We start from the raw sequence: 8,558 nt of genomic DNA on the forward strand, positions 1-8,558 counted from the left end.
TGTAGAGGTCTTTAATCTTTTTGGTCAGGTTTATTCCGAGAATTTTTTTTTTTTCAGCTATTACGAACGGGGGTGTTTCCATGTGTTCTTTCTCCGATTGTTTGATATTGGCATATAGAAAGGCTATAGACATTTTAGGTTAATTTTGTAACCTGCCACTTTACTGAACATGTTAATAATTTCTAGGAGTTTTCTGGTGGGATTTTTGGCGTCCCTTAGATATAATATCATATCATCTGCAAAAAGGGATAATTTGATCTCTTCTTTTTCAATTATTACTCCTTTAATTTCCTGCTCTTGTCTTATTGCTCTTGCAAGAGCTTCAAATACTATGTTAAAGAGAAGTGGGGATAGTGGACAGTCTTGTCTGGTTCCCGATTTCAATGGGAATGCTTCCAGTTTTTCTCCATTTAGAATAATGTTGCTTGTGGGTTTGTTTTATATGGCTTTAAATATGTTGAGCAATGTTCCCTCCAGTTCAGTTTTCTCTGTGACATTGAACATAAACGCATGTTGAATTTTGTCAAAGGCCTTCTCTGAATCTATTTATATGACTATGTGGTTCTTATCTTTGAGCCCATTTATATGCTTTATGACGTTTATTGACTTATGTATATTAAACCATCCCTGCATCTCTGGGATAAAGCTGACTTGATCATGGTGGATGATTTTTTTGATGTGTGTCTGTATGCGGTTTATAAGTATCATGTTGAGAATTTTTGCATCTATGTTCATTAAGGATATGGGTCTATAGTTTTCTTTTTAGGTTGTATCTTTACCTGGCTTTGGTATTAGAGTGTTGCTGACTTCATAGAAGGAATTTGGAAGTTCTCTCTCCATTTCTATTTTTTTGAATAAATTAAGTAGTATTGGATGCAGATCTTCTTTAAATGTCTGATTGAATTCTGATGTAAATCCATCTGGTCCTGGGCTTTTTTTAGTCGGGAGGTTTCGTATTACTGTTTCAATTTCTTTTTGTGTTATGGGTCTGTTTAAGCTGTAATCTTTTCTTGGTTTACTTTTGGTGGTTCCCATGCCTTTAGATATGCATCCATTTCTTTTAGGTTTTCGAATTTGGTAGCATATAGGTTTTTAAAGTATTCCCTTATAATGTTCTGTATCTTTCTGGTGTCTGTTTGATGTGTCCCCTTTCATCACTATTTTCTTGATCTGGAGGTGCTCTTTCTATCTTTTGGTTAACTGGGCTAGCAGTCTGTCAATCTTGTTTATCTTTTCAAAGAACCAGCTCTTGGATTTGTTAATTCTTTGTATTGTTTTCTTTGATTCAATTTCATTGATTTCTGCTCTGATTTTTGTTATTTCTTCTTGTCTGCAGGGTTTGGGTTTTGTTTGCTGTTGCTTTTCAAGTGTGTTGAGTTGCACTGTTAAGTCATTTATTTTTTTCAAGTGTGTTGAGTTGCAATGTTAAGTCATTTATTTGTGTTCTTTCCGATTTTTTGATGTAGGCACGAAGAGCTATAAACTTCCCACTAAGAACCGCTTTCAGCGTGTCCCAGAGGTTTTGTTGCATTGTATTGTCCTTTTCATTTAGTTCCAGGAATACTTTTATTTCTTTCTTAATTTCTCTTTTGACCCATTCATCATTTCGGAGTGTGTTGTTTAATCTCCATGTGTTCATGGTACACATAAAAATTTTTTTTTTTAATTTTAAAAAAAAGTTCAGGAAACTGTTACCAAATTGGAACATGGAATTTGAGGTGACCTAGATTTGTGTTCCTGAGCCATGGTCACTCATATTTGGTTCCAGAATAAACTATTTCTTATCTCCTTTGACGTGAAAGTTGTCTTTTGTACTACCAGAAAAAAATGTTACGTATTTTATAAAAGGAAGCTCTATAAGTTCTGATACAGATCTATAGTTATGCTGTGTTAATAAATGTTTAAGCAATATAGACCATATCATATTTGTATTTTTCAACTACATTGGGAAAAATCTATATGTAGATTTAAGTGATATATAGATTAAGCATCTCCAGTCACACAGAAATGTGCATATATAAGCACGTATTTGTGAATGTCTCCTGAGGGGGCCTCCAGATGGCTAGGGAAAGGAGAAAAGAAGGGTTCACTGCCCACTGTGAACCTTAGAATCTTGGGCCCTATGTGGAGGTTGCCTATTTAAAATTATCTTGTTGGCTCAGTGGTTAAGAGCACTGGCTGCTCTTGCAGAGGACCAAAGCACCCACATGATGGCTAACAGAACTCCAGTTCCAGGGGATCTGATGCCCTCTTCTGACCTCCTTTGGCATTGCATGACACAGATGCATTTATACACATGCAGGCTATACATTCATACACAAAAAAATAAAAATAAAAAAAAATTTTTTTAAATAAAAACACTTCTTGGCATATACTCAAAGGATTCATCCTACTGTAAAGGTACTTGTATATCCATGTGTGTTGTTGCTCTTTTCACAATAGCTATGAAATGGAAACAACCTAAATGTTTCTCATCTGATGAATAGATAATGAAAATGTGATACATTTACACAATTGAGTTCTACTCAGTGGTAAGGAAAGATGAAATTATGAAATTTGCAGATAAATGAATGGAACTAGAAACTGTTATACTAAGCAAAGTAACACAGACTCAGAAAAGCAATTGACATACGTTCTCCCTCATTTGTGGATCGTAGTACCAATACCTTATATGTGAGTATATATTCTGATGTAAGTAAGAGCAGGAGCCAGGAAAATGGAAAGGAAACACAGAAGTAAGGGGAAGGAAGGAGCTGGAAAGAGGGGGATAGTAGGGAATGGATATTACCAAGGGGGAAATGGGGAAAGTGGGAATATTAAACAAGGAACCCTGGGGATAAAGGGGAAAAAGAAACTCAAAAGGGGGGGGGTAATAGGAGACAGGTACTATCAAGGAGAAAATGGTGGTACTTAAACTGGGGGGTGGTTAGACAGGGAGAGAGGAAGGAGCGATAAATAAAGCTCAGGTGGCATAAAAAGCCAGAGGGAAATATATTAACTCAAAACTCCCTGAAAAAAACACATACAGTATCTGTACATTAGTATGTTATATACTTGAAGGCTATATAACAAGGAACACAGTGCCAGACAGGAGAAACCTCCTTTTGAGTTATTGGTCAGAGTAGTCCAAGAGACTCCCAAAATAACACAGGCTGTCACCACAATTCTTGGTTACCTCCCAGAACTTGAAGGTAAGACCCTACTGCTGAAGACAGGACATACTTCAGACACAGGACTTGGAGAAATGGAGCTGGAACTGACCTGGAAACCTTCTCCCAAAGACTAGATCTCATTGTTCTAAAGCTGCTAAGGGAGAAAATCAATCAATGGTGCAGCCCAGCTCTAAAGCCTACTAACCACAATGACTGGCACAGCAAACTACCTCTACTGGTGCAGTAGTGGCACTGTTATCTAGGGGGTAATCAACAGCTATCTAATCAGACTTGGAGCCCTCCCAATGGGAGGGAACTCATGGGTGGCACTGTAAATAGAGCCAAATACACATGGCTGGAGAGGCCATAGATCCTCTGTCATATCTCTAGACAAATGAAATTTCTTACTGTATGCTAAATATGGATTTTTATATTTATAGACAAATGTACTATACACCACTAATCAAAGAAGCTTCATTTTGCAACTGGTGGGGGTTGTTGCAGAGTTCCACAACTGGTCACAAACAGAAAATATATGTCTGAGACATGCTCAGCCCTAAGTGACATATCTACAATGGAACCTCTATGCCGACACAGAACATAGCGGAATGGGGGTAGAGAGAATACTAATACATTCCTCAACTCTCACCAGCAAAGTTTCCTCATATAACAAAGTGCAATGAACACAGAAGGCCACATTGGCTAAGTTTTAGAGAGTAAGAGACTGCAGAGTACATGTCACTGTATAGGACTCCTATATTAAACCTCACTCACCCATGGCTCAGGGACCACTGCGGAAAGGGGAGCAGAAAAATTGTAAGAGCCAGGCTTGGTGCAAGAACATAAGGAAACAGAGATTTTCAGGCCACTGGAAACTTGTTCATATGAACTTGCAGCAATGGTGGCAGCATGCACAAGACCCATGCCAACTCAGTCAGACAAAAACACAGCATGGAGCCAGGGGAATGGGCAGCAGGCCCTAACCCTAGTCAAGGAACTACTGGCAAATGATTACTGTGGGGTGAGGGAGAGTAGATCTTCTTTAAAGGATTGACTCTGGATAGGCTGACTAGACTCCAGAGGATGAACTTGCACCAAGGGATACCAGAATAGAAATGCTTGACCAGATAGGACTTAACATGTATGACAGAATACCTGAAATCTGGTGTGCGGGGGGCTAAGAGAGGGTGAGAAGCAGGGAAGGGGGTCTAAATTTGATTAAGATCTATTATATGAAATACACAAAACTCAATAAAAATATTTAAAATGAAAAAATAAAAATATTTTGTCAATTAAAATTAAAAATTAATAAATTTTAAAAGAATAATTTACTTTGGCCAAAGCATAAGCATCTTATTGGTGAAAACTGGAGGGTAAGATGAAAATAAAGATGCAGCCTAGGCCTTAAGCAATACAAAGAAGCTAGGAAGGACTTGGTATGCCAGGATTCTGAAAGAAAACCTGACCCCCACCCCTCTGCCCACAGCTTCATTTGTCTTTAGATATTTTCTTTTAGTTGACTTTAAAGATCATTCTTTGAGGTAATGCAGCTGAGCATATCATTACTCTTCCATTAGCTTTGTTCTGCTGTGTCTGCCACGATGACAACGGTTGCCTGGTTACACAGACTTCAAGGCCATTTTTGCTGAAACTATCAACTCCTTGCTTGGGCCTGTACAGGTGTCTAGTGGGTGACTTTCTGATATCAGAGGGCCAAAATACCACCCTCAAATCATGGTAATGCAGCCATTTTGTGAACATGTGTCCCATGAAGAGGCATAAGGGTCCATTGTGTGTGCCAACCACTGATGCCATCCCCAATCACCCTTTCCCAAAGTCTTAGATCATCCTGCTTCTTTATCCATAAATGCCCCTAAATGCTGTCCTCAGGAAGGCACATTTCAGAACTTCTCTCCCATCTCATATGCTTGGCTGCCTTGTGAACAAATTCCTCCTTTTGTAAAACTTAGTGTTTCACTAATTGACAGGTTGCATGATGGGCAAAATAGACCTGGTTTGGTAACAATTTGCTTACTGGGAATGGTCTTTCATAATCCAAACTAGGTGGTGCTTAATCAACTTTCCCAAACTTAAGATCCCTCTTAGAGAAGGTGTGTGTGTAGGGGGAGGAGAGATGGCTCAGCAATTAAAAGCACAGGATGCTCTTGCAGAGGACTCAGGCTCAGTTCCCCTTCCAAGCCAAAGTAAATGTTAGGTCTAGGTTCAGGGCTGGGCTTTTCATTAAACATTGCAGTGTCAAAAGCAGAAACATTCTTCCCCCCCTCCTAAATTCTTTCTTATCTTCTCATGTCAAAAATAAAGTCCATGGGGGCCAGGGAGATGGCTTTGCTGGTAAAGGCACTTGTCTGAGTTCAATCCCTGGGACCCACATGGTGGAAGAAGAGAACCAACTCTTCTAAGTTGTCCTCTGACCTCCACATATGTGTTATGTCACATGCACATGCAGACAGAAACATGCACAGGTAAATCTACAGCAGTCTCTGATTAACTTTAGCCCTTATTTTCAAAAGCACTTAGACATACAAAAATGGAAATAAGTGAGAGGATTTCTTTTGATTACATTCTATCTGGACAGGTTGACCAAGCATTTTGACCAAGCATTTCTAATAAAGGAAGAAAGTGGTAAGACCTAGGTCATGATGATGGCTGTCTTCAAGTAATAAGCCTTAAGAGAGCAGAGGCTGCCTAGTCCACCAATGTTGTGGCAACCCCAGGCACTCAGGGCACACAGCTTGTAGTGACTAAACAGAATGCTAACAGGTCTCCATAAGATAGGGTGTGGATAAAGTGATAACTAGGTAGCTGGTAAAGCATTACTTCTGAGTCTGCCTGGGAGGAAGTGTCCTAGTTTGTTCTTCATTGTTGTGAAGAACAAACTTTTGCTCCCACATTACTCACCAAGAAGATGCTCCTCAGACACGGCCACAGGCCAATCCAATAGAGGCAATTCCCCAGTTGAGGCTCCCTCAACCCAGGTGTGTCAAATTGACACTAAAGCTATCCAGCACAGGAGGGTTCCAGGATCCACATGAAAAAGAGCTCATCCCTGGGGGGATGGTTGGCTGAAGGCCTGAAGAGAACAGCAACAGGAAAAAGATGAATTTTGCCTCACACCCTTTGCTGGGGCTGAGAAACTCTTTGCTTGCCTTTGGGCTTCAGAACTCCCAATGTTTTCCAGACTTCAGATTCCAGAACTTTCACTAGGGGTCTTCAGCCTCAGATTAAATGTTACTGTTGGCTTTGGACTTGGTTCCAAGTCCTTTTGATTTGGACTGAGCCCTATTAGCAAGTTTCCTAGCTCTCCAGCTTATAGACAGCTAATTGTTAGACTTCTCAGTCTTCATGATTGCATGAGCCAGTCTCCCTAAGTCCTCTCTTGTAGATAGATAATACACATGTGCATACATTGATACATGTATCTATAGCTATCCTACTGGCTCTGTTTCTTTGTAAATCTCGTTAGAACCAGGAAAGACCAAAGCCAGTGGCTGTCAAGTGAGCACCTCGGACCAAAATCAAAGGTTTGGATCCAGGCCTCAAACAGTGAAAAGATCAAATAGGATACAAAGGGCTAAGGCTTATAAAATGTATAATGATGGAAATGTTCTCTGAGTTAGCCAATATGGCAACCACTAGCCACACGTGTCTACTCTGCATTCAAATACGACAAGGGTGAATTCTTAATATCATTAATTTTTCTTTGGAGACAAGAGTCTCATGTAGCCAAGGCTGACCTTAAACATCCTATGTAGCTAGCCAAGGCTGACCTTGAACTTCTGATCCTTCTGCCTTTACCTCCTGAGTACTGAATTTTTAACTTTTAGAGGCCCCTGCATTGGGCAGCAGATAGGAGATAGGAAATTTGGGGCCTAGATAAGGACTTCAGGAAACCCTAGTTGGGACAGCTCAAAGCATTTCAAAGCATTAATTATGTGCCAAGCTAAGTAACCTGAAAATATACCTGTGATATGCCTAATAGGAATCTAATCCCCATTCTCACAGGTCAGAACAGGGAATAGATGGGTATTTGAACTAATGAATGGAAGTTGAGAAACAGAAGGAAACGTAACTGAGAAACATCCACAGAAGGAAAAAAATTTTAAGAACAGCTCTGAACCAATCTTTTTATTAACTTTTAAAATTTTGTGTATAAGTGTATTGCCTGCATGTAAGTTCACCTGTGTCATACAATGAATGCCCAGATGTCAGATGGTGTTGGATTCTCTGGAACTGGAGATACAGACGGTTCTTAGCCACCATGTGGGTACCGGGAATTGAACCCGGGTCCTTTGTGAGAGTAGCCAGTGCTCTTAACCATTGAGTTATCTCTCCAGCCCCCCAAAATCTTTTCAAGACTTATTTTTATTTTTTTATGTGTATGACTGCTTGCCTGCAAGTATGTATGTGCATCATGTACAGGGCAGAGGCCAGAAGAGGGCATCAGAGGGGAACTGGAGTTAGTTGGTTGTTAGTTACCATGTGGGTGCTAGAACCCAAACCTGGGTCCTCTATAAGAGTAACCAGTGTTCTTAACCACTGAGCCATCTCTCTAGCCTCCAAAATCAGAATTTTTAAGTAGCAAGCTCCAACTGAGGAAGGCTTCATCAATATCCAGAACCCAGTCTTCCATGTCAGCTGCCGTGTTAAAGGGAAGACACAAATGGGGTTTGATTGTCTGTGCCCTCTTCACCCTCCACTCAGTCACCAGATACTTCTAAATCTCTCGAACAGTTATGAGATCAAATGTGCTTCTGAAGACCACAGTGGCCATCCTGGTCCGTCTTCATCATTACTCACCTTCACATCCTCACCAGTGAGGTCTGACACACATTTGACTGTTCTCTACATCATTAGGCTCTGAGCCATCTGAGCCATTACACACTTACCAAACTTTTCCCTCATCTAGAATACCAATGCTCAGAAAGTAGGGATTGTTGTCTGTTTTGTTCATTGCTATAACCCCTATTCTTCGAACTGGAATGTCTATCAGGAAGTCTTTGGTCATCTAGTTATAACTAAGAAAAAATGTGCACTCTCACACTCACCTAAGCAAAAAACAAAACAAAACAAACAGACAAACAAAAAAAAACTTATTTTGAGGGATCTAAAAGAACTTCATGGACTGCTTACTGGGAGAAGTATAGGGAGGGTAATGGGGAGAGAGTCATCCAGAACTAAGATAGTTTCCTCTATTCTATCTAATGAGGCAGGACAGTCACTGTCTATTTTCTTTCAACATACATATCGCTCTCTCTGGAAATAGCTTTTTCTTGTTTTTGGCAAAAATTCCACTCAAGATGAAGTTTATAATGCACGTATAAAGCCCCTAGTGTTGTCACTCACTGAGGGCTATAATCCAACTGTTTTTGCCTATGGACAAACTGG

General features: G+C 40.0%; 1 pseudogene; it reads left to right on the forward strand.

The window, feature by feature from the left end:
• LOC103738481 overlaps positions 1-8,558 on the forward strand; it is a 51,987-nt pseudogene that overhangs the window by 39,297 nt on the left and 4,132 nt on the right.

The sequence above is a fragment of the Nannospalax galili genome, unplaced genomic scaffold, assembly GCF_000622305.1.
Source record: "Nannospalax galili isolate Female #2095 unplaced genomic scaffold, S.galili_v1.0 scaffold898, whole genome shotgun sequence".
NCBI lineage: Eukaryota > Metazoa > Chordata > Mammalia > Rodentia > Spalacidae > Nannospalax > Nannospalax galili.